This window comes from Ixodes scapularis, unplaced genomic scaffold (genome assembly GCF_016920785.2).
Source record: "Ixodes scapularis isolate PalLabHiFi unplaced genomic scaffold, ASM1692078v2 PGA_scaffold1__304_contigs__length_218370807, whole genome shotgun sequence".
Classification (NCBI taxonomy): domain Eukaryota; kingdom Metazoa; phylum Arthropoda; class Arachnida; order Ixodida; family Ixodidae; genus Ixodes; species Ixodes scapularis.
In genome coordinates, this window is record NW_024609846.1 from 197,218,959 (window position 1) to 197,246,622 (window position 27,664).

At 46.8% G+C, this 27,664-nt stretch overlaps 1 pseudogene; it reads left to right on the top strand.

The window, feature by feature from the left end:
• The first annotated feature begins 2,607 nt into the window (after window positions 1-2,607).
• On the top strand, window positions 2,608-27,143 carry LOC115324907 (annotated as a pseudogene).
• Window positions 27,144-27,664: the final 521 nt, after the last annotated feature.

Below are 27,664 nucleotides of genomic sequence, written 5' to 3' on the forward strand. Positions count from 1 at the left end.
TCTATGTTCCACGAAAATTCTCCACAGCCCAAATTTTATGTTAGGTATGTCATAGCCCGAACTGTACAAAAAGTTGCGGCCACTGTTGGCCCTCTTTTTTTTAGGATTTTACAGTGCGTTTGGAACACCGCGCACCCCCTCTCCCCACCCCCGAACAAAATGTTTTGGGGCCACCAGTAGCGGTTGAAACGAAAGATCAGATAGCCGATATCAAGCGTTCGAAATGGGAAGAGGCGGCGCGCGTGTGCTTCCAGTGTTTCACAAACAAAACAAGAAAAGCCGTAGGAAAAAGGTGACTTGCGCGTAGGAGGGCCTAAACTACCCGTGCTCACGTGGAAGGCATTCTGCGTTTTAATTACCTACCGTAAGAATGAAAAGTAACGGATAAAACGTTATTCGACGAACCGGCCGCCAGCAGTTCGATGAAACGGAGTCACCGAACAAAGCTTCGCGGTCATCCGAATTAAGCAACGACGCGCGGTCGACGGGGACCGGAGACGTTTAATGCGTTTAACCAAGCAGCGGCTCATTCTTTCTGTTGAACGTGCAAAAGTTAAACACTACTAAGAAGCACGAGCGTAACGAAGGCAATGAACATCGATACTTACAAGGGTGTCCTGCCTCTTGCTGTATCTTGTTGATTTGGGAACGGGAGCTTGGGACCCCGGTAGCAAATATTGTTTGTTGGGCCCTCTTTTTCTTGACTGTTTGGAAGAATCCGAAGGCAGTTGCCGTTCCGGCGTACTTGCACACTCCATCACAAACAAAGCGCGCTAGGACAGGTGTACCAGTGGCACGGTACGTAGCACATGAGTCCCGAGGGAACAGAAAGACGCGGTGCCGCAACCAACCAATTTGGTAAACGATTGCTTCACTACTGCGGACGTCTCTGCATTGTTGCGACGTTGCCTAGTGCGTGGTCGGGCCTGGTCGGCCCAGTCGGGCTTGGTCAGCGTGGTCAGCCTGGTCGGGCTTCGCGCAAAAATAACAGAAAGGAAGATATATATACATTCCTGTAGTACTTTACTGTATAGGACGGTAGCTCGCGGCACCTAGTTGCAAGCATTTAACCCTCCCAAATGAACCCCCTGCCCCCCCCTTCGGGGTTCCATCATTCTAGCTCCTTTTGAAATTTGATCTAGGATCCTTTCATTCATATTGTATCTAAGTCTACAGGTGAAACCACTAGGCTTACAACATAACACGTTTCATCGACGCAAGCTGAACTGCACGCTTTAGACTTAGGAACCGCATAGGGACGTTTCGTCGCGCGAGTATCAGGACCGCGACCACCTGTTTCCGCCGCTTCGCGACGGCAGAGAAGGCGGCTCATTACAAAAAAGAAGCTAATCCGAGCAGTCGATGTAACGAACTTTCGATGGAGCGGCCTGTCACTGAAACGTCGTTCTCGATAAACTGATTGACCGGATGTCCCTGCACCTCGTAAAATCAACCCAACAAAGCACCGAAGTCATGCACAACGTCTGGCAGCTAGGATTTCGGAAAGAAGCTATTTGGCCCCACCAAAAGCATATTCCGCCATTCCCAAATATGAACGCCGTCATTTGCTGAAGTGCCATTAGATATGTCCCCATGTTCGCTAAAACGTCGTTCGATCAAGTGAATACCAGTCTCCCGTTTTACACACAAAGTGGCATTTGTACATCCCTTGGGGAATTTTCGAAGTTAGTCGGGTCTATATGTCCATATCACATGAGCGAATGACGTTTTAGCGAACAGCGACATTTGAGCGAATCGACATTTTAGCGCATAACGGGGGCACGGATTAACCCATCCGCTGCGCTGCGCTTACGCCGCTTCGCGGCGACAGTCTGCGGCGGCTCATTACAAAAATGTGAACCCATTTGGCCCACCCCAAAAAGCCGCTTCGCGGCGTCGGACTGTTCGCCAAAGTGTCATTCGGTGAAACGTGGGCGTTCGCTAAAACGTCATTTGATCAAGTGAGTGCCTCCTGTGCTTGCGGACTTAGCTAGGCCTAGCTAGGCTTAGCTACTACTTGTGACATATGTAGTATATTTAAGAAACGTTACCGCAAACTTGGGTTCCATCGTGTTTTCTCTGCAAGTACGCTTGCGCAGCGGGAACCGCGGTTAAATTAAGCAATCGACTGTCTGCAGATCGATACTGGACATGAGTGCACATGCAGCAGGTGGTGGTGGAGGTGCGCCCTTTAGGTTTGACATCATCTAGGATGGGCAGTTGACGCTCCAATAAGAGATGAGTAAAGAATACTGTTAGTTCTACAGGCGGTTGATGCACCGTCCCTTCCTTGGAACACTGTGAGCCTGTGTAAGCACCCCGGCCACAGAGGATCCAGGCATCCGTCGTCCGGTTTTTATCACCTTCTATAGCGAGCGAGGCACGCATCATATCGACGAAAGCTTAAAATCACACTGCCAGAAGCCCTGTATTCGAACGATCTTCGTTTTATTTGCGTTTGACATACGATTTCAAATATTTTGCGCGCATACTGAAAGGAAATATGTTATAGGATCTGGCAACCGGGTGTACCAATTCAGTACATTCCGATCCAATCCATAGCTGCATCCGCACTCACACTACGCCTCCCGGATATTCAGATGTTGCCCATGTGCCGCGGCGTTTTGTAATCGTTCTAAGACTTCGTTAAGACTATTCAGCGAGGTCATGACAACCCACGCCTACGTCCGCTACATTGAAGACAATGAACAGGCCGTCGTGGCGATCAAGAACATCAATGATTTCCGACCCCGCGGCCCGGAAGACTTTAACGACAAGGCAAAGTATAATGTAAAATGGGGCAGCGACGACGAGTACTACAAGGCGCGGATTTTGCTTTTGGGAGGTAAGTTAGCATGCAAATTATTCTGTCATCTTTCGGTTTCATAAGTGCGATTATCCGAGTGCATGACAGAAGTAAAAGAAGCGTAATCGCTTCTTCCGTAGCATGAAATCGCGCCATGGCGAAGTTACGCATGAAAGTGGCAAGGAGCGCCTTGTAAAGTGCGCCTTCCATGTGTATACCACTGTCTTGAGGACAGAGTAAGTGGTTTGCACGAGCGCTGGCATGGCAGGACCATCAATGCTATCAGCTCGCGCTAATGTGTAGCTTCCCTCGTAAGATGGTGCACTTCCTTACTTTGCGAAGTAAGGAAGTGCGTCATCTTACGCATCATCGCTATCGGGAAGATCAATGATTGTTTGTAGCTTTCTACAAGCTGCTTCACATAGCTTTTGGAAGCAGCGGTAAAATAAACACATTGTAAACCATTTTCGCGACCTTGCCATTTCGTCTATGTCTCGAACTACCAGTTTCGGAGATATTCACGTGTACGAATTTCTTTTGCAGCCAGGAGTGCTGCTATGTATTCGTTGCCATATATTGAGTTATTCGCGGGTCCAGTTGATCGCGACTTCTTTCAAATCGCGAACATTGTTCTTGCAATAATTAAGTTACAGTACACACTTAAAATTTTTACACCCTTATTCGTGTAAATGGCTCGTCCTCTGGCTAACGCCTTTATTCGTGTAAGGGTGTTAGCCGCCGGAGGTGGTGAAAACCGTGTTAACTGCTAACACCCTAAAAGCAATATGGCGGCCAGTATGCGACAGGCGATACGAGCCTGGCGAGCCGTACGCGGCTTCTCGCCGGAGCAAGAGCATACGGCTCGCACGCTCGTTTGGTGTCATCTGTAGGCGCAAAAAACTTCCCAAACATCTCTATGTCCAAGCGCCAACACCGCAAATAATACGAGTAAGGCCGAAACCGCTGGAGAATAAACAGCCAAGACTGTCGCCGAAGTCTCGCTCGGCCTGCTCAATGCCGGTCGCATTTTCATCGCATCAGAAGCGCTTATAAAGAAGGGATAGCTTTACAAAACACGGACAGGCTGGCTTTATTGAACAAAACGCCCACTTGCCGTGGACGACAAGTTGACAACGAATCGCTCCGACACCCTCTGTCGACAGCGGCTAGGAGGTATCGCACTCGCGCTCCGTGTGGCTCTCGATTAACTATTGCCTGGGCTCACCTCTGTTACGTGCGTTATCCACTCATGAACGTTTGTGCGTGAACAGCGGCATTCAGCACCTAGAACACGCGCTGGGGAAGCCGCCTAACCTCCTTTTGTTGCAATCAGGCAGCATAACACGACGACACCGCTACCAGCGGAACCGAAAAACTCGGAGCGATCAACACGACGGATGGACTAATGGCATCCAGCCCTCTAATAGTTACAGATCACCAACCGCCACACTTTTCAAATTGGGCGGCGACAACCCCCATCTAGCGACGAAAAACAAAAGTGATCAACATTTGAAAAAAGAAAGCAGCAGTGTTTTTGCTGCCCACCGCGCGGTTACATTCACTTACGGCAGGGACATACACACAACTCTGTACATACACACGGGCATACAAGCACTGATCAATTGCACAACACACAGCAAAGAGTACATACATCCTACTTATACAAACCAGCAAATGCCCCGAGCGGTATATATGCCCTCCTATTTCGCGCATCGGTTAGCCCAGTGACCACGCTAGTCTTAATCAAGATATGAAAAGATTACGCCAATTGTATTTTTCAATAATATTTTTTCTGCATTTGTCTTAGGTAGGTACACATATCCCTTAATAACTTCTTACAGCATAATGTATTATAATGATACGCGCCTAACTTCTAGTAACTCAACGTGAGTGACGAGAAAAAAAATCGTGTGAATTCTGTCTGGCAACCATACTCGCGGCGTGGTTGCTATGGCGACGCTGTCGGTACGCGCGCCGGCAGCCGTCCAGCTGGTTCGGCCGTTCGGCTACGGCCGAGTGCGCGAGTCCACGGTGAACGCCGCGAACGCAATCGAGAAAACAAAGCATCGACTACTGAAGCTGTACGTAATCGAGTTTCCGCCCGTTCGCTGCCGAATTCTTCGTAGTCTTCTTCCGCCCGCTCGAAAGGGAGCAGCCTACCAGTCCGATTACCGCCGTGGCTTCAGTGGCTTCATCTTCGGAGGGAACTGTCAACTGAATTAGTTCCAAAACGCGGGTGCATCAGGCAGCGCAACGTGGCGCGGTCCACGCACAAAGTCGGTAAGTAAACAAAACACTCAATGCCGTTCCATTCTTTTTTTTTTTCTTTTTTTTTTTTATCTACGGGGGCGCGCGGTGTTTCTGGGTGGCTCAAGGTATGGGAAAGCAACCGGAAAAATCGGCGCCTGATCGACCATGGGGTGAAAATTTCAAGGCGTATCGTATGCAAACGACAGCGTTTGCCAGCGGAGGACTCGGTCGTCCGTGGCGAACGCATTTTTAGTATTTTTAAGGATGTTCTAGCTGCAAAAAAAAGGAGCGCCTTAAATTTTCACAAGGTAAAATACACTGCTGAGGAAACGACGCCCCTTTGCGTGCAGGCGCCGATTTTTCCGGCAGAGTTTAGCGCGCTGTGAAATGCAGTGTGCATTTAGGGAGAGTTTTGGCATAATATAATGTTGCTCATTGGAAATAAAAAAAAAGAAATGCTGGCATCATATGTTTACACACTCTTAGTTATTTTTGGAATCTTAAGTACCCTTTTTGTGGCAGGTATTGGACGCCAGCACATTTTACGTAGGAACGAAGAGTGGAATCCGGCCAATTCCCTTCCACATTAACATCAAATGAGTGCTGTGAAAGCAAAGAAGAAAGTGAGGGTGAAACAGTTCCTGCAGTAGTAAGTGCCAGAAACAAGAAAAGTGCCCCGAAGTGGAAAATATACTCCCTTGAAAAGGATCCAAAAGAAATAGAGGTTATCAGGTATACCGCCAAGCGTCACAGACCTGGACACTCCATTTCAGTTTTTTAAATGCCCATGCCCTGATGAGCTGTTTACAGCAATATTTGAGGGGACCATCCTGTATTGAACTCAATGCCACCATGAACACCATTTTCGGGTTCTGGTCACACCTCCACGCAGGATGTCCTGCTTCAGATCAAGGAGGATATCCTTGACAGAATCTCCTGTACGACACCGCGGGCGGTCCTGGCCCTGGATATAAAGGGCGCCTTTGACAACGTCAGTCACACGCTGGTGTTCGAGAACTTGGCCTCAACTGGGTGCGGGCCCCGGATGTATGATTATGTGCGGGACTTCCTGAGCAACTAGATGGCCACCATCGGAATCGAGTCCATCCGCACAAGCACCATCCCAATACCGAGCAAGGGCAATCGGCAAGGCTCGGTCCTGTCACCCACCTTGTTACCTGGCGATGTGCAAGCCGCCTCCTCTACTGGAACGGATTCCCCGGATGAAGCATACACTCTATGCCACTCCATGTGGACGACCTGACGATTTGGGCTACGTCGGGATCGGACTTCAAGGAAGTCTCAAGACTTCCTTGAAGAAGTCATTGAGACGGTGCTGAACTACCTCGAGGCCGGCAACCTCCAGCGCGCCCCCGATAAGTCTCAGCTGTTGCTCCTCTGCGCGGGCAAGCCAATTCCCAAAGAAGAAGAAGAAGGCGGACATCCGTCTCACGTTAAAGGATGGTACCCCCGTGCCGGTGGTGAAGCGGGTTCGGATCCTGGGGCCTTCACCTCCAGCGGGACGGCGGAGCCAAGTACACGGTCGACCGACTCGTCAAGACAACCACGCAAGTCATGCGCATGGTGAGAAGGATAACGAGTCACAGACACGGGCTCGAGGAGTCGGACCTGATCCGGCTGACCCAACCACTCGTCGTGAGCCACATCGCCTGCGCAAATCCGTATCTCAACCTGCTGTCGAGGGGTAAGGGCAAGATGGACGTGATAATTCGCAAGGGGTACTAGCTGGCACTGGGGGTGCTGCCGTACGCGTCGAACGCCAAGCTCCGGCGGCTAAGTGTAAACAACACCTTCCAGGAACTCATCAACATGCACCTAGCCAGTCAGTGGGAGCACCTGGCCCTCACACTGAGTGGGCGGCATGCCCCGAGCTCGCTCGGCATCCCCATCCCCGCATCGCAATGCGGGGATGGGGATGTCCAGCTGCTGCTGGCCCTTTGGGACAAGATCCAGGTGGCACCAATCCCGTGGAAGCTGAACCCATCTTTGCATCCAGGTCGCTGGATGGCCCCCAGTCCCTTGATTCCGCTTGGTCCCGTCGTGTAGCATAGGGCCCCTGGTAGCAATTGGTTGCTAGCCCAGCATTTAAGCATACTCCAGCCTTTTTGTATGTAAAGCAAAACAATTACTGCAACTGAATACTTCTTATCTGACAATAATCGTAGTTTGCACTGCTCAATGCCCTTCTGTTTTATCTAAAATACCGCATCTAAATACTCCGAGCACTGCGGTGCAGGTGAAGTTTCTACTTCACCTGTTGCCCTTCTGTTTTATCTAAAGTACCGCGACTAAGTACTCCGAGTACCGGTCGGAGCTCTGCGGTGCCAGGTGAAGTTTCTGCTTATAAAAAAGTGTCTGCCCAAAAGCTTGCTTCGGTACCACGAGCTGCAACAGGAAGCCTGATGCAGAGGCTTTAAGAGCAAGCTCCATGCTTTGAATGTTGCTAAGCATGCGCGCTTGTGCAGTGCAACTGTCGTTCAGGACAACATGCTCATTCTTGGCATTTCAGTTTCACTTGCACTTAAAGGGATGTTGAACCGAAATCCGGATTCCATAAAACACGGCGGCAAAAGCGTGTAACAAGATGCTACAAACACCAAAACATCACTCATACAGCAATATTTCGAATGGATGACCTTATTTTTTAAAATAGGAAAACAGGAGGCGCATTTGACAGATTTGTTTGTCTTGTTTCTTCGAGAAGGAAAGGGAACGACCTCGCGTCTTCTCCACCTCGCCGCCTTGAGGGGGCGAAGCAGAGAGAGGAGAAAACGAGATATCTCGACGTCACGCGCCTCATCGGCCTCGTTCAATCTCAACCTCTTTCTCCAAAAATACGGCCGTCCATTCGAGATATCGCCTTGTGACTACGAGTAGTGTTTTAGGGATTGTAGCGTCCCGCCTACGGCTTCTGCATCGTTTTCTGAAATCCAAATTTCGGTTTACCAGCCCTTTAAAGGGAAACGGAGTGTGGCAGCGATGGGATGCTTTCTTGTGTCAGCCGGAGTTGCCTACCATTACCACTGTAGGGCAGCAAAGGCTACAGGCATGCAAGAGAAGCGCTTGCGCAGAACAAGAGCTTGCGATAGAGCGTGTACTAGCTCGCATTTGTCGCCTTCGACCGCGCTGTCACCCTGGCAAGCCTTCGGCAACACCTTCAAAATGCCCGCATTCTTCAAGAAAGCCACAATGTTATGAATATACCACAACAATGCCTGGCTTTTATTTTTTTCTAAAAAAGAGCATTTATGAAACTTTGAAAATGCAGCAGTGCACGCTCATTACCTTCGGTACTGCTTAGTACGTGCTCACTCACGCTAACCTTATCCAGGCTGAAAAGCTTGTGCTCGGACGGGGCACATTTAACACTGGTGGTGTCTTTTGACTGAAGTAATATACAAAGTATGAACAGGAGTGATAAAGAAACACAACGTTTAATGCCGGTCATCTCCACTTTTAAAAAGTATCTCAACGTGAGATTAATTTGACATTTCGTAGTAAGGGTGATGAATTCCAGACAGGGTGACACAAACCATTTTGATAAAAACGTAAAAACAAAATGTAACTACTCCATACAGGTGCCTAATACCTAGTTTGATGACTAGGAAACAACACGGAGGACTAGAGAAATATGATGAATATAAACGAATAAAGCTGGTCATGAATTGAAGCATACTTAGGTATGTGAGCCACACAACTTGCAGCTGCCATCTCAAGAAAAACAAACAAAGCCTTTAATGATTTCGAAAATCGGAACAATCCTGGCAGGAGTTTCACAGACTTTGGCGATTGCACTATGTGATCAGCAATCAGGCTACAGGTGTTTTCTTGATTGTATTAATCACCTTGATTGCAACTGGCCGTAGCTGTGAGTAGATTAGAATAAGACAAAGCCTCTCAAGAAGGCAGCTCGTATTGTACGTCTTCTGGCCATGGGCGAAGCCGAAAAGCCAGTAGGCCGCCATGACCACAGTAAAGCCTTCGAAAAGCCAAATGGTTCCCTCCTGCATATAAAAGCAGGATTGATTCAGTCAGAGAATAATAAAGGCCGCACTGATGAGTATGATTTTAAGCATGAAATGCTTTTAGCTCCCGGCCACCAAACTGATGACATATCTTTTCGGGAACTAATGCCAAAAATCACTTCAAAACATCCCAGGTTTCGAAGTTGACTTTTGCGTTGGTTTTCTTATTTGAAACCGGCTTTGAATCCTACTGGGTCTCGAAGTCAGTTTTGGATCAGAAAGGTGTGGACTAGCAGGGTTCAAAATTTGCTGTCAAAATTTTGTTTCCTTGAGAAAAGGAAACAAAAAGGAACATACACACCACCGTCTCAAAACCAGCACAGCATACAGCTGTCATTTATTTCCACAAGTCTTCTTCCTTGTCATCCCACACGCTACACATGCTATGGAACCTATTCCTATACACACTATGAAACCTATTAATTCCGAACTACAGCTTTAAAAAAATTATCCAACATTCAAATTACTTTTTTGTATGACATCTCACTACCGAATTCTAAACCAAGAGCACATCATTCGTTTAAACCGTTTGAAGCAATCTCCTGACGAGGAGCCCGTTGTCGTCACGCTTTGACGGCTCACTTTAGTTCACCTTTCTGCCGCCGTCTTGGGGGGGGGGGGGGGGGGGGGGGTCTCAGGCATCGTCCCCGCGCGAATATTACCACAACTGTTTAATTGATTGGTGCGGCACACAAACTTCTGTTCGGGCTGGAACTTGGTCAACAGTGTCTGAGATGAGCCCGACGCCCATTTCAGTCGTCAAATAAACTTTCGAAATTGCTTTTATAATCTATTTTAAGAGTTTGAATGCAGGCGTCTATAATTCGCAAAATTTAGTGGCCGCGATTATGTCCTCTGTGACCGATTTGCAAAAATAAATGGTTTTACAGTAATGATTCAGATTGTGATTTATTGGGAATTAACCAGTGCTGTTAATAACATGCTCTGTATTGTCCGCTCTGCTGGTGTTTTTTCTGCCGTCATTGCATCCACGCAGCTTGAAAGTGCACTGCTTTATGCGACAGGTGGCACGCACACACCGTGGCACTCTACTTCATAGCGTGGCATGTGGTGGCAGCAAAAGCCTCTGCCAAAAACATCATAAGCACAGCATTTGTTGCGGCAGAAAAGATACAAGGCTATTATCTTGTTCCCGAGAGTACAGTCTGTTGCAGGTTAAGACGGTACAGTGAGGGGAAGAAGCTCCGTCTACACTCTTTCCACTTTAGCAGAGAGGATACTATAGAGAAAAGAAGGAAACCGCCAATCGTGGCAAGCAAACCCTTTTTGGACTGGCAGAAGTGATGGGAGACGCCAGGCAGTGTAAAAAAAGGGGAAGGGGGGGGGGTGGACAGCAAACGTGTTTACCAAGAATAAAAAGGGGGAAGAGTGAAAAGAAGTATTCTTCTGTAGATTCCTTTTTCTCCCGGAGCTGTGAATGTGCCATGGCCGGACTGGGCTTAACTCAATGCCCCAAATCATATTTAAAAAAAAAATTATTGCCGGCAGAGTTTTGCGGACTCCTGAAATGCCTTTACGGAGAGGTTCCACAAACCCTCTTTCCAGAACCGTTGGCCTAAATTGCGGGCATGGGCATCTGCAGTACGTTTTGCAGGAAAAGGAGGGGGAGGGGGGCAAACCTTGTTTTCTTTCAAAGTTATAGGTTTGAAAGCTACACCCCTTCAGAATAATCCCCCCCCCCCCCTTTTCCGCCACTTTTCTGACGCCCATGATTCTGGGCACCTCATCACTTACAAAATGTTTCCTAGGACCCATGTGTAGAAAGTAGGAGCCACCATTCAAGCCCCTGTCATGACTACAGTGCAGACATATCACAATAGCAGGGAAGAACAATAAATAATAATGGACAGTCTGACCGGAAACAATATTGGTACAGTTTCAGACTCGCTGCTCAGCTTGCCAGCTGAGCCAGGCTAGAAAAACGAAATTGGCAAAGTGAATGAGTTGCGAGTATAAAGATGCAACAACAAAACCCTACTGGCATTCTTAAAAAAATGTTGGGGCCTTCTTGTCAATGGAAAAGGCACTCAGTAATTAAATCCAATACTCTTTCGGATAGTGAGATTGATATTGTGGTAAGGTGGGTGCTTGTCCCAAGCTCTTGTTTTAGCACCAGTGGGTGTCAAGTTACACACAGCCAGAAAACAAATCAGCATAGCCAAACGAAGCACAGGACAATTGCATCCGTAAAATAGCCGACGTTCCATATTTCAATTAGTTTTTGATCTCACTCTGCGCAGCACACAATTCATAGCAGACGATTGCCCCTTTTTGGCTCTGTTCGCTGATGACTTGCCAGTCTGTTCGTTGTTTTGTTTCTGTCAGAGAATGATACCTACCTAGTAGCAAACAAACTCATTATTATTCCCTCATGTTAGCAGACGATGCGTCTGGTAGCGGTATTTTATAGCGAGTTCGTTTCACACGCACTGGCACCGTTCAAGTTCTCTCCCAGAATGCATCGCACTCGCAGAGTGTTGCACTGAGAACTGGACTCAAACGAATTCGCCAAATGCACCAAGTGCGGAAGACTGATGCTGCCGCCATCTATGTTGTAGAAAAAATACCGACCTCAAATCGAAACTGGCGCCTTGCTGTTCGGAGTGATGGGTGGGAATGCGAGAGTACAGTCGCTACCAACGTTTATCTACAAACGTTGGTCGCTGCAGTCTTTAGTTTATAGTTGCGATGACTTCAACCAACACGGCTGTCATAGGGATAGTTACAGACGGCGTAAATTTTCGCAACCAGCTGTCTACAAAGCAGCTGGTTGCGATCTTTCAATTCTCATAACCGTTCACACTGAAGAAAATGGATGATGCTGTCCGAGCAGAAGCTTGATCCATTTCAGCATGGCATTATGCGTGGACCACTGAAAGGGTACGCTTTAAAACTAGTCTGCTGGAATACCCAGCAAAACTTTTCGATTTCGATCGTCATTACAGGTGGATCAGATATTAGCTTTGGTGAGGGCGTCGAGAACGAGAGCTTTCTCGAACAAAATATGACGGGGCAAGTTAGCTGAAGTAGGTAAATATTAAACTTGATGATGTTGCCCAAGCCTCGGGTAAAATCACTAAATTTAGCTTTCTCTGATGCTTATTGGGCAGTCAAAGTTTCTGCTGGGGCAGTTTTGTCGACAAATGTTAAATTTTTCACCCGCACACGTTGGTGATAAACATCTCGGGGGCCGCTGATGCATTTGTTCTGAGCATTTCTTTACACACTGGTATATTTCAGCGTTTTTATGGCAACAGAGTGACTTAAAACCTCCAAATAAAGCACAGTTTGTCAACTGCTTCCTTCATGAAATAGGAGACGCTCACAGTTCAAGCTCGCGTTTGATTCCGTTGCCCGCGGGACGGAATTTCTATCAGAAAATCTACTTTTTTTCCTTTCAGTTCTGCGACACATCGTAGCAGACAAACTTTCGTCATCTGCTCCAGCACCTTGCCGGCCTAGCCGGAGCGAGGCACGACGGGATTGCATTTTGGCGCAATCTCGATTTTCTCAGTGCAGCGAGTGCATGCACGCGTGGGGTGTCAGCAATGAAACGAACTCGGAGAGTGCAACCACTTGTGGAGTGCCGGCTGAAACGAACCCGCTCCACGCTGCGAGTGGACACGCGTGGGCACGAATGCCGTGAAACGAACTCGCTAATACTTCTACAGTGCAAGCCGGTTGAGACCTCAATGTCCAAAATCGGGCTCTCGGTGAGATGGAATGGCAAAGTGAGAATGATTTCATGACCAGGGGCCAAACAAATAACAGGTGCATTGTATGGTGAGAGTATTAGCACCGAGAAGTTTGGGTGGCGACCTTTTACAGCGAGCCGGGGTGACGTCCTGCTGAGGACAAAATTTACCCCCTCACTCGCCCTACAAAGGCCGAGACGGCGTTAGCTGTCGGCATATTACTTTCGTTTTTTTTTTTTTTTTTTTTTTGTGCGCATTTTATGTAGGAAATGTGAATTATTATATGCGGCCTTATTGAGGTATGGTCTGTAGCTGCAGGCGAAACTTCAACCAACATTCCGAGCATGGTTTCCAGGGCAGACAGTGCATGAATCACAGATGCTATAAGAAAAGGAAGAAATGCCACCACACTTGCAGGAGCATTGCAATATATTTACATCCCGCACAATCAACGCTGCTGATGATTTGAATAAATTAAGAGGTTTTTTTCAACTTTGTTTCTAAACAAAAACGTCTCAGCGAAAAAGCTGCACTCTGCTCGAGCAACATGTTAAATATATTCTGGGCCATGGGGAGAAAATTACAAGTGAGACCGCCCAAAGGCCTTTGACTTAAATGCCATTTGTATGCCCGCAAAGCGGGGTTTGATGTTCTCCTAAAGCGCGAGAAAAATGGACGGCAGAATTTTCCGATCCGACAGTCCGAACGCCGCTCCGAATTGAGACACACGCACACACTTCCGATCTTGCAAGCGACACAACGATCCGTTCGGCTCCGCCCAGGCGATCCAACTTCCAAGCACTCCACCGGAGGTCCGCGTTCATAGATCTCTGGTCCCAGATTGATGGTTTAGCTCACACGAGCGAAGCTAGGAGCTCGTTCTTGTTAGCGCGTGCATTCTTTGCCGGGGCCATCTTTCTCGAATGGATCAGCGGGATCCACGCGTCCGGCTTCCCGTCGCCCGTCCCGTTTTCTTATTTGTCCCGACAGACCAAGTATGTCATCATGACGTTCGCGCTAGCTGTGCTGTCATTGGCTGGACGCATCCGACAATCCGTCCGCCGTGCAAAACTATCTGGCGCGTTTGACGCATGTCGGATCGCCGATCTGACGCCTGAAGCGACCAAATTTTTCGGATCAGGCAGTCGTACTGTCGGATCGGACGTCGGATCGGATGGATGTTTCGCGCACGTGTCTCGTGCTTAACTTATGAATCTGCAAAGAACAGAATTTCAGTGTCTGAAACACTTACACCGCCGCTTCCACAACCCCTTGCACAACCGCCTTATATCGTGTGGAGGGGGCGGGGGGGGGGGGGGGGGTTCATCGACGGAGTTGCCTCCACCGATAGCTTTCCATACTTATAACCCAATTATAAGGGTAAACGTGAAAAACACGGTTGGAAAAGCTATGAAAATTCTGTCGGCATAAGTCTCACCCAGCGCCTTTTACACTGGGTAAACGAAGCCCCGCTTCTCAACGTGCTCACAGCTCACAACGGCCGATGTTGACAGTGCCTTTCCCATCCTTAGTCTGACTGTCCATGCTCTTTTTAATCTCGAAGTTTTCGGGTGGTAGAATATGATACCAGCTTCTTTTTGGAAATTGCATTGCAGCGCTGAACAGCAGGTCAGCATGATCACAAACCTCCGATCGTGAGAAAACGGGCGCAGGGAAGCCAGCCAGATGCCAGAACGCGAAGCGGAGTCCGTCACCAGACGTCGCAGTACACCTGACCCAATCAAGACGTGGCGACCGCAGCGGCACTTGTGTTTGCTCTGAAGACTAATAGTACGCCGTGCAAGCAATACCATTGATCTCCACGACAATTTGCTGGATCGCGTGTCTCCGCTTGGTCGTTGCAGCTCAGGTGCGGCCACCGGATGGCCACCTTGGGACAAAGATTATCAGTCAACCTTTTGGAGCGTTGCGGAGGCTGGGCGGCAGTAAGCTGAAGACATGTTTTCTGCTTGTTCGTTGTCATTTACCGAAGAAGTTTGTTAAAACCTCGAACGGTGAGAATTGCGTTTGAGAACACGTGGAAATTTTTACGAAAGCTCAGCACCGCAAGAAAAAGGGGCAACTCGTCTAACGCAAGTCTTACCGTTCTGGCGGCATGATAAAAGCTTCCTTGGCATGCCAAAGTGCTGCATCTTTGTCTTCGCACGCTTGAATACCGATCAAAAATTAACGCCGTGTGGATTTGTTTCGTGAGTGCAAAGAGCATGAAGATGCATGTGCCTCTGGAGCAGCATTTTACTTTACTCTTACGACTGTATTTGTAACTTGCGGCACTTGCGGTCCAGAAGCGGGCATGATCCAGTGGCGACAAAGGAGGGGTAGGAGGCTATGGCGACGACGACAGATTGCACACAACCATATGGACGGGCCACGTTTGAAAAACTTCAGATATCGCCGCTTCATACTTTTGCCTTCGAAAACCTACCTTCTTCCACAGCATTGCTCTATTTGTGCTGTCATGTGATCCATTTGAGTAGATTTGGAACATAGCAATGGTTAATCCATAATAGCAACCACCGATTTCGTTTTCTATTGATAGCAACTCGCTGGAACAGCTGGGTGATAGAGAAGACGCCTATGTGCGACATACCTTCAAAGCTCTGCCATGGCATCGATTCTTGATAAGTATCCAAGCGTGAAAAGGCACAGAGACGCAGCAGTTGGCAGGCCAAGGAAGCTTTGATCACGCCGCAAGACCGGCGAGACTCGACGTTCGACAAGTTGCGCCTTTTTCTTGCGGTGCCGCGCTGTTGCAAAAAATTTTATGCGATTTCAAAGGAAATTCTTATTGTTTACACATTGCGAGCGTTTGGCGCTCCTTTCACTAAACAGAGGGGAGCGCCGCCGGAGACTTACACTCGAGCGTGCTCTTCGTGCTCCGAGCATTTCTTGGAGCACAAGTGACTTCTTTGCGCTCCGTGATGTCACGTCCACAAACAAGATGGCTGTGCCATTGTTGAGATTGTTAAAACAAAAGGCGTAGCCGGACAGCTGCTCCTTTTCAGTCATTAGTGGTTAATCCAGCAGGTAAAAGAATTTGATTTGAAAGCCAAGACAGCAATTAGCATTCCGGAAAAGGTTTGTTCATGTGCCTTGCCTGAGAACAAAGTGATATATCGAACGAGCGTGCTGATAGCTCGGCGACAGAAAAGTTGCCGAGAAGACAGTGGGACGGCTGCCCTTTTTAAACTGCTTAGTCCAGCTGCAGCGAATAAAGATACTTAGATTGGAAAGCCGAAGCATCAGTTAGCATTGCGGGAAAGGTTTGTTCGTGCATCTCGCCTGAAAACGAATTCATCTATTGAACGGAAGGTTACCGACAGCACAGCGACAGAAAAGTTGTTGAGATGAGAAGACAGTCAGAGCGCTGCCCTTTCTAGGATGTTTTGCCCAGAGAATCAAGATACTTCGAATGGAAAGCCGAAACATCATGTTCATGTCTCGCCTGAAACGAATTGACGTGCTATCTATTGAACGACAGTGTTCCGGTATCGGCATAGCACATCAACAGCTTCCATCGCATTCCGTCTCGCTGCAATACGGAACCACGAAATATCTGGCAAGTGTGAGGGTTTCGTGCGTCGACAAACGGGTTCAAGAATGTTGTCTTTAATTCAGATATAAACAGCTTGCACGGTCAATAAATAGATCAGTCAAGGTGCCTTTCCCCGCACGTGCTCGAAGCGAGTCTCCAAACCTCTCAGAAATACTTAAACGTTCGTAGAAACTTCATAACGTCGCCGTCTCTTTTACTTTGTACCCTGCCGCTCTACACTGGCTTTAATTAATTTACCACCGAAATAATTTTGGCTTCTCCCACCCGTATCCACGGGATGCCAGGTTCGTCAAAACCGTGCGGTGGGAAGGAGCTTGTGCGGCTTGTCAATAGATTCGTTGTGTCGCGCTCCTGTACGCCATGCGCCGTTTAGTTGCTGTGCCTGGAGTATGAAACTCGGAGCGTCAGAGTAGGAGTAAAGGAGTGTGGACTTAAAGGGGAGCTGCAATCATACTTAAGCGTCTACCTCTTTTGCGGTTTCCACGTCTCTTTGGGTTCGGGTAAGCCAGCGGGCACGGAGAGAATAACTAAATATCAGTGAGTCATATTTTAACCGGACGACGTGGAAACCTCCTCCACCTACGAGGGCGACCCGCGTTGCCGAAAGTGCGGAATATGTGACGTCTTTGGTCCTGGGCTTACTACTGGTCAGAGCCGCTAAAAGCTTTTTTTTTAGTCGATACAAAATATAAGTGTCGCGAACCGTTTCAATTATGTATGAAAGTAGTTTTTGTTCGGTAATTTAGATCATAAAAGAAACAAATGCAGTTTATAAAGTACGGAAACAAGAAAAGACCCGTCGACAAACCCGCCACCAAGCGGTGAAAAAAACGGCGCATACAGTAAAACCTCGTTATAACAAAGTTGAAGGAGCGGTCGTAATTATTTCGTTATAACCATTAGTTTGTTATAGCCAATGTCCATTTCTTCCCACTATTAGCAAGCAAGGGGAATTATGATTGCTTTGTTATATCCCGTTTTGTTATAACGAGGTTTTACTGTACTAGAAAGGCGTAGTGGGATGAGGCTCCGACGAACAATGGGCTTAGAAAGGTCCCGGATGTACGCGGTGGCGCTGCGGTCGTATACCGGCTCGAGGATCCGACCGGTTCCGAGCGTTCCCAAGGCTTTCGGCGCGGGCTTGGCTGGCGATTTGACCCTTTGGCGGTATGGCAGCGCGAAGTGGCTCCCGTTCTGAACTGATCTTTACCCCGTGTTTACCGTCGTTTGTGGCCAATGAAGTGTTATGCCGAATTAGTCTTTAATCGCGCGGCAAATGCAATGCGAGCTGCCCTGGCCGCCCACTTCATACAGCCTAGTAAACACGTGCTTTAGTGGCACCCTCTCGAGCTGTCGACACTGAGTGCGGCAGCCGTGAGCGCTCGATGAGCTCACTACTTCACGGCCACTCAAACCAGGACCTACGACGTCATGAAGGATGTTATTTTTTGCTTGTTTTTGTAAGTCTAATTTGCCTATAACTTTTAAAATAAATCGAAATTTGAGAAAAGTTTCTTTAAATTACTACGTTCAGTGTGCTCAGGTTCGGTCCAAATTAAAAACCAGTCAAAAAGTTATTGCAGGGTCACTTTAACGCTTCCAATGACGACAAACGAGCAAAAAACATGTCTGCAGCACGCTGCCGGCCAGCCTCTGCAACGCTCCAAAAGGTTAATTTTCCGTGTCCCAAGATGGTCGTCCGGCAGCCGCAATCACGGAGCGGGGAAGCGCAATTTAGCAATTGTTGTAGAGATCAGTAAAAAAAATATGGAATGCATACCCTCCTAGCATCCATCAGGTAGGGATAAGCATTCTGTGCAGTCTATATGCCCATCAATATCAACGCATGTAGCCATTTGCAGGCAGTCGCATCCTTTCGAAGATCAATCTGGCCTTCGTCAGGCACCAGCTTTCGCTCTCAGCACACAGCCACTGTTGGTGGGCTTCGAGGTTTCTCGCATCTTCACCCTCCACAGGCGGGGCAGCCTCGGTCTGTAAATGTAGAATATGAATATGGCAGGTATTATTTGATAACACTTTATGTTTTGGCCGTGTAAAGAAAATCTGCATTCCATTTTCTAACATATCTGTTATGAAATAACAAGGTCAGGTGGAACGGCTCGAGTTCGCTGACTGAAAGACAGGGGGCTTAGCCTGAACCAATATCCTAGCAGCCTTCGATATTGGTGTGGGGGGTGAGAAGGCTGAGCCTCTAAAGATGTCTTCAAATGATTCTCTAATTGCTTAACTCCAAAGTTTCAGGCTGCTGCACTTCAACGTTCTGAACTTTTTCCAACATATATTTGCGCTGTCGCTAACCATGTTCCATTTGCCAATTTTTTACACGCCCCTTCTCCTCCAATCAGAACAGCACGAGAGTCCGCCGTGAACAGACTTGACATCATCGTGTGTCATATATCCCCGATGATTGCCTTCCCCACTAAGATGCATTAAAGCCAAGGCTCGAGCACAAGCTCATAGCATCGCTAGATGGTCGCACTGCACGAACCCTCGTGCAGCCTGAGTATCTACTAGTACTGGTAAAAGCGAGCGAGTTGAAAATGAATACTTAAAATCGAAAGAATAAAGCGCGAGGGACAAGTCCAGGACAACCGCGTAAAGCCTGGTTCAAACAGTTGCGTTTGACCGCGTTGCGGCTGCGAGAAACCAGGACATCCCTGCTGCTTATATCGCGTGCCAAGATGATTCTTTGAATTGGAATCCACGCTTCATACGAAGCACAGATGTGCCGGTGATTCGTTTTCGGTTCTAAACGCAACGCAGACAAACACACTCAAACGCAAGTGTCGGAACCGACCTTTACGGTACAGGCTCACAGTAAAGCTGTGAGCCCGAACCGTCTCGCACGTCTAGACTTCGCTTTAGTACATCTCAGGATGAGACGGATGTAGTAATCTCCTCTACACGGCGGTACGAAAGGAGAGGACGCTAACAGCACTCACATGATGTGGCCGGGTAGGAAGCCGCGGCCCCGCGCGTTCGGGGCTTACGAAGAATGAGACAAAGACATGTTGCCTGCTGGGTGTCCCGTAGTTCTCTGACGTCGCTGACGGACGGCGGCTCTTTTATTAACATATGTCACGTGACATCATAGATGCATAAACACACATAACAACAAGATAAGACAACCCGATAAACTCACCATCAAAGCATACTAAACAGAACACACGTTGCGCCATCTGGTGGCAAAATCACTTATCACAGATCACTACAACGGAATGTATCATAATAGAACCGATGTGGTCTCACCATTCTGAGCAGAAGTGCGTGAGTAACCGATGCTATTTTCGTGGTCGGTTGCACGTAAACAACCAAGGAGCTTGTACACAACGCCGGCATTCATCTGGCTTGAAAACAACTTGAGCGTTGGCTTGGCTTGGATGTCAGCTGCCCATTGTGCTTACTTGGACTTCACGAAATCCTCTAAATTGAGCAGGCTGCTTCTTGACTTCTGCTGTCGGCGCGTATGTCTGCAATTCGGCGGTTTCCGAGTTCGACGATTCGGAAATCATGGGTGTACCACCGCAACACTCTCTTAACACGATTTCTGTAGCCGTAGGGTGTAAAAAGCATGTACGAAAGGTGTAGGCCTTTCCGTACACCCTTGAATATTTAAAAATCATGTAAAAATGGTGTAGGAAGGGTGTGAGCTCGGAAAAACACCCTTTTAACACGAACATGGGTGTTGAAATTTTTAGTGTGTATAGTTTAACTAAAAAATTTTTGCGTGCCATTGAAAACCTTTAAAGTCAGTGACACTAGGAAACGCTTAGGTCACATGCAGTTGTCGGCTAAATGCATTTAGGAAAGAGAAACCTCAAGGGCATGGATTTCTTTATTCTTTACACCTCTGCTTCTGTTATTTTCAGCCTCCGAAGAGGATATAAGACGGAAGCTGCAGACCGCACGACTGCGGATAAAAAAAGTGATCGAATCGTCAGATTATTCGGATGTAGATGCAGGAGCAGTGGAAAAAGAAAATGCGAAGGCCCAGAGGGTATGTATGGTTAAGGAGGCCATAATTTATTTATGTTATCAATAGATATTTCGTGTGCTTTGAATATAGACCATGCGTTAGCTTTGTATTGGGCAGTACAAGAAGTTTTATAGCTAGTATTTGTTGCCATCCCAGAGCACACATCGCAACTATACTTCAAGCCTCCTTATGGCCCTCCCGACGTGGATTATTGTGCATGTGTGCCATATAAATCATTCCTCATTTCCAGAAAACCCTAAAAGAAAAGGTGGCAACGTCGACAAGGGTTGACCTGATGAAAATTCTGGAGCAGAAAAAAAAAAAAGGCTGCTACTCAGGACAAGTCGACAAACCCTGGAGAGGTAGAAGAAAAGTTGAAGTGGGCTCAGCGTCAGATTGCACGGCTGGAAACAGAGCTCTGGCAGAAAGACCAGGAGCTAGAGAAGCTCCGCTATTTCAACATGAGGCTGCAAGAAACCGTCATAGAAAAGTTTGAAGGCTGGAAAGGTATGGTGCAAGGTTCATTGCATGCAGCAATAGAATAATCTCATCTCCTGTTTCACCTCCCCCCCCTTCCCCCATTGCTGCAGCTCCCAATCCTGCCCATGCCCTTGCTGCCACTGCCCTGGCCCATATCCCTGCCGTAAATGCTGCCATTGCTGCTGCTGCCCCTCCTTCCGTTGCTGCCGTGGCCCTCCCTGATGCCGCCCCCACTACCGCGGCTGTCCCTGCTGCCATGGCCCTTCTTGTTGTTTCCCCCCTTGCCCCAGCTGCCTCCGTTGCCGTTGCCCTCCCTGATGCAGCCCCCAATACCACGGCTGTCCCTGCTGCCATGGCCCTTCCTGTTGTGTCCCCCCTTGCCCCAGCTGCTGCTGTTGCCGTGGCCGTTTCTGTGGCACCTGCACCTGCCCCAGCTGCTGTGGCCCTCCCTGAGGTGCCGGCCCCTGCACCTCGACATGTCGCCCTGCCTGGTATCAGCAATCCTCCCGCGGGCGTGCATCATCACATTGTGGAGAACGAAATGGTGCGTTTGTCTGCAATCCTTTTATGCAGTATCAAAAATAACGTGTTACTAGGTCACTATTAGGATGCTGTTTCACCTGAGCAACTTTTGCTCAGAGTTTCTTCAGTTGTAGATAATAATATAAAATATTCAAACATAGACTGAGTACATAAATGACGAGTTTGCATTTTCTTTATAAAGACTAATTGACTCAACCTTACAGGCGTGCATACTGTTTTCGCTTATCACTTTCTTGTACTCGCTCCTTTTCTATACCCTCTCCATCTTCAACGTCGCCACATTGTGGCTTCCCCTTGCAGTTCACGGGAGGAGGAAGATTGTTTTTCTATGATGTATCCCAGAACCCGAGCCAACGACGAACGGCGCTTCTCAGCCACTCGTGAGCGGGGGTTTTCTATCCACGGTGATTGCACCGGTTGCGTTGTCGTAACTGCCGAATATCTCGTGATCGGAGTTCCAAATACCATAGAATGTAGCTTCGAGCACATATTTAATGACACCTGCTACATTATATAAAAACAAAACCAAGTGCCTTCAAAAACCTTTCTAGTGCCCCTTTAATATAGGGGTGCAAGATTTGGCCCGCCCTTGACTACCCTAACAAAAGGCACTTGACGCAGCCGAAATTAAATAAATATACGAACCAATTGGATAATTATCTGCCCTGTAAAGTTATCTGGTGTGATTAAGGGGAGCTTCAGACATCTGCATTTAGCTGCGCTAATCCCCACTGCATCGGTTTCAGACAGCGCGAGCTCCCATTGTAAGGGGATTAATGTAATCCTTTCACAAAAGAATGAAACGCTAATGTCTGAAGGGGCCTTAAAAGTTAACCAATGTGCCTGGGGGATGCGTGCTGCCGCTTCTGAGAATGAAGGTTCATAAGCGTTGATGATGTTTTTGAAGTAAAGTGATTGTTTGTAGGCTCTAAATTTTGCGAAATTGGGTCGTTTGCAGTATGTCTTTTTGGTAACTAAAATTTTAGACACTGGAGAAAAGCAACCCTCATCATTAAGACCTCTGAACTTTTTTGTTCACTTTCCGCCCATAGAAACACTTTGCGAAAGGACCTAGGCACACATTTCACAACACTGCCACAAAGCATTGGCCTACGGATCCCTACTTGGCAGGTATAAGTCCCAGCCGAGGTACCCACAATACGGCTGAGGCTTATTGCGAAGAGATGCTGTGTAGCTCAGATTTGCATTGCACGTCAAAAGTTCCCCAGGTAGCCTAAGTCCTCAGTCCGCCACAGGATCGTGCCAGATGCCCATCGTAGGTTGACAAGTAAACCCTCAAAGTTACATTTATTATATTTCACAACACTGTCACATCCTTCCGCTTCAAAAGTCATATATATTGACCGGCGTCATACAAGCAAAGCATAGATGACAGGATTTGCACAAAGCAAGTGGTTGAGTCAGCAAGAACACCCGCTTAAACCAATGCTTGCCAAAGGGACTGCAGTGATCATGGGTCATCGGAGCAAGTGGGACTATCGAACAGACCGTGCCACGTGTGGTCGCCCCTTGCTCCATTTGATTATTTTTAATATAATCTCGGGTTTAAGCGTGTGACTCGGCTTGTTAGAACTGCCAAGGGTTCGGACCTTGGCCACTGGTTAACGGGATTCCGGCAGCCAAGGTGACTGCCGTCTGCTCAAAACGCCTCCTCCTTTTTAGCAGACAGCGTTTAGAGGAAGGGCATCACTGATGGCATACTTCACGTGTAGGGCTCAGCACTTAAAGGAGCTGTGCAACAGTTTCAGTGCTTTGCTTTAATAATTTGGGAGTTGGTGTTCTGAAGTAAAGAACAAAACACTGTTTTTGCCTGCATGTTCTAGTTTTTATTTTAAAAATGAACAAAGATTGAGGTTTTCGGCGCCTCTCAACTCCTTCACCATCTTCCGAGTCACGTGTGCTGTAACGTCAATGGGGTTGGCGCGGGGTTCCGGTGAAGGTCCCTAGAGAGAGACCTTCACCGGAACCCCGCGCCAACCCCGTCGCGAGCGGATCAGCGAGAACTGATCCGCTCGCAACCGCTTGGTTGCGAGCGGATCAGTTCTCGCAGCGCGAACAATATGGCGAAAGGAGGAAAGCCTCATCCGGGTCTGGGCATACCCGTCCGGCCCTGTCCCCCTCCCCCCTGGCTTTTGGCGGCTGTTCGCAGGAGCAGAGCTGAGGGTTTTGTGAACCTAAGATGAATGGCGCCACTAAAACTCCGCATAATAAAAGTTTTGTCGATGATACCAGGTTTTGGCGCTTTTATATTTATGTTGGAATGACAAGATTTATAGAAAAGTTACCTTTTATCGAGCAGTGATTCGCACAACTTGCTATCTTTCTACAAGACCCCTATTGACGTCACGCCGCGTGTTTCTCACGGCCGCCGCTTGCAACTGCAGGTCGGGGAATATTATAATTTTTGCCTCGCGATTAAGCGGACGAATCGCAACATTTCGAAAGAAGGATGCGTGTTTTCTGTCCTTTTTAGCAAGGTGAACAAGGTCAAGAGTAGGAGTTGCCAATTTTTTCAATGTTAAAATCGTTGCACAGCTCCTTTAAAGTCTGTGCCTAAAGTGGTGTTCATAGCTCTTGAATTAGGTCTGTGCAGACGGACTTAACTGTGCATTTTGATATGTTGGCATTTTGAGATCAGGTGTGTTTTCAGGCCCATTTGCGATGTGTTTCAATGGGCGAAACATGAACAAAAAGAGTTGAAAATGAAAACCTAATGCTGACGGCTGATTTTCTTTCAAACCTTATATTTTGATGCGTCCGGCACTACAGACGTGTTTTCATATTTGAGTTGGGTGCATTTTTATCGAAAACATGGTCCTAAAGTATCAGTGTCATTTTGAGTCAACCTTTTCATGGAAATATTTTAACTGTGCTGTCAAAGAGCTTAAAAAAAACAAAGGTTCTGTGTGACCTATTTCCCCATTTCAAATGTGATCAGTTAAAGTGCAATCATTATTTCACAATTTTAAGGCATTTATGGTACATGATCAACATGTACCATAACAAGGTAAACCAAAAAGTGTCTATTGTTCCTTTTTGTTGGATAATATATTTTGCTGTGCAGGCTAAAATACCTTAAAGGCCAACTCCGCTTCTTTTTCAGTAGTGCAAAACAATAAGTTCTCATTGTTATCATTTACAAACCCCACACGGCAAATATTACGACAGAATTTCTGCCTAGAAGTTTATTACAATCGCTGTCAAAGTTTGACAAGCACGAATCTGCTGGTTTTGGATGAGACGTGCAGACCAGACAACACCGCCCGGCTGGATGTCCGCTTCCTCCAAATTCCTTCTTGCGGCACGTCGGTGACGTCAACAAGCATGTACAGTTTTTTTTTTAAATTGCACGAAAAATATTTTACTTTCGCGAAATAAAGGATTGGGGATTGTTTTTGAGTACCTCTCAATCCAAAATCGGCCACTATCTCAACATTTTTAAAATTGAGCGGAGTTGTCCTTTAATTGGGGAGCTCTAGCTTATATTTCTGTTATTTTTATTAAAATTTTATTATACATGTCTGTGCAGGTGGACCTTAAACAGGGATTCCATGTCACTTCAACTGCATGGAGTACGGTGTGCAAATAAAAAACAAATTCGATATGGGTGAAGGAACTGGCTGTGGCCATGTTTGGAGATAGAGTTCTGCTCGAGAGTTGCGTGAATGGTAACTGCACTTCTTCCTTCCCAAAAGTTTGTACTGCCTTGGTGATTTGCCATGACTCAAATGTCCTGCAACCAATATTCGCTAACACACACTTAATATAGATAATGCTTTTTGATGTAGCATTTTGAAACTAAATGGTTGACTTTGTTTAAGGGAAATGCAGCTTATAAAGAGCATGACAGTTATATAGCTGTATTGTTCCCTCTTTCCGGGGAAACACTCCTCCAAGTTTCCAGGCTGTCCCCCAAAGCCAGGTCTCTGCCCCCACAGGATAGGAGTACTGAAAGATGAGGGTCATACTGTCCATGCTCAACATAGCACCTGCCCTTGTAGTCTATTTGCGGTTTGGTTCTTGGCGTTTTTCATGGGATTCGAGTTTGTTTGTAGCTTATATGGGCTCAGCATGTACAAGGAAGTAACGAAAAGCTTTGTGCATTCACCCAGCAGTCTAGCTGACAATTAGAACAATGGGTTTACGGCAAACTTTATGCATGCAGTCACACTAAATGTTGAGGGCAAGCACATTCTAAGATACCTAACGAATAGGTATACAAAGAATCTCACCTAAGATGCGGGATCGTTTATGAATTGCAATTGACCCAGATGTTTATGGCTTGCATTGCATTTTAGTGCATTGTTTACTTTATGTTATAAACTGCATATCTTCAATTTGAGTAAGCATTAATGAAAGAGTGGGGCAAGCACATACAAAATAGAACTTGCTGGCCCAGCTAAAAATGCTCTTGTTTCTGCTGCTTGCAAAATATGTAAAAAGACTCACTGTTTTAGCTGCATCATTGCTAAACATGGGCGTGACTCATTTTGTGATACTGTTGCTGTTGGTAATTCTTAGTAAAGTTGTTGCTCTCTCAGGAGTGTGCAGTTTGAATGTAGAAGTTTAATATAATATTAAGGAGGGCTGAAAGGCCAAGGCTTTGCCTGGGTATGCCAAACCATTGTAGAAGGTCATACAGATCTGGGAATTTTTGAGATTTATATCCTTCTGCATCAACTTGGCATGGCGTTTCACATACTGTTTACAAAATTTCACATAGTGTTTAAATTTTCCAACCAACGACAGCAAAGAGCTCAAGTCATGAGAGACCAAGTAATGTGACACGTTACTTTGATATCTCCCTCCACTTGTGAGTGAGGGAACATGAGGAAGCTGTCAGTATTTGGTTTCACTATGTAGTTCAAGCCAAATCTGTAAAAAGTTCCCACCATGGCTAATGCACTAACATGGAACGGAATCTTATCATTCAGCTCAGGTTGAACATTGTCGCTCATGAATGCACAAGTTAGGTTGAGACTAACTCAGTAGTGTGCAGTTGTAGGTAACCATAGCAATAATTTACAATGTTTCAATCTTCAGTGCATTCTTAAATAAGTGGTCTGTATTTTTTTTACGACATGTACCAAGCTCGGTTACAAGCACAAGGTATGCCAAGGGACCTTGCAGTCACTTCATGGAAGGAGATTACCGGCCGCATTAATGAGAAGATCGGTGATCTCAGGAAGCTGGAGAGGAGGAGGTAATCGGTGTTTTTAAATGCAAGACTGAGGGAGGGAGGGGGGGCGCAATAGTTTGGCACTGCAGGGCCTTGGAGAGCTCTAAAAAATATGTGTGTGCGCTATACTAGCTTAGAAATAACTGTGGCCCAACAAAGGCAGCCAGGAAAGGTCTTTGTTATTCAAATTCACCGGTAGTACTAAGGCAGGCATTCAAGCATTTTAGAACTGACTCCTCTATAAGAGACTGTTTATGAGCTGCATAAATCCACCAGTACTATGATTTAAAAACTATCACAGCTTAAATCTTTATATTCTTGTCACGTGCATGCACTTTTTCACACACTGTTCTATGATGGTGTGGTGTCATGACACGATGGTTAACCAAACCTGCACATGCAGGACTGATGGCACCAGAGTGAAAAATTATTAGGTTCGTTTCAGGTGTTCATATGAGTTTTTATTTACTCTCATTTCATTCCAGGTTGCAGGCTGCTGCAGCCGCAGACACCGAGGAGCACGAGTGACTGCAGATAGCCGGTTCTTTCGATCTTGTATTGTATTTTTCTTTTGCTATCAATTTATGTATATTATTTGTGCTAGTGAATGTGTTTTTCTAATGTTTTCAATAAAAATGTATCTTAAATTTCACTCAGTTCTATCTTTTTCATGGTAGCTCGTCTATAGAAACATTCAAAACTGGGTGAATTAAATTAAGGTATGTAGGTGCATTCATCTTCAGCATAAAATAACTTCTTCCTGGGAACATATCAAGTTACTATATCAGACTGTGTTTTGGGAATTTGGTATTGTGAAATGGTAACAGCCCACAAAGCCAATTCCATTTGGACCCTCTACTTTTCTTATCTGGGACGTCCCGGTTCAAAAATACTTATTGGTTTTAATTTATTTATTCTTATTATTATTTATTTAATAAATAATAATTGGAAGTCTAGAAACACAAGCCGTTATGGTTCCCATTGGAAAATACCAGTGGGTATTTCTCCAAAAACGCAGATGGTTACAGTCGACCCATTGGAAAATACCA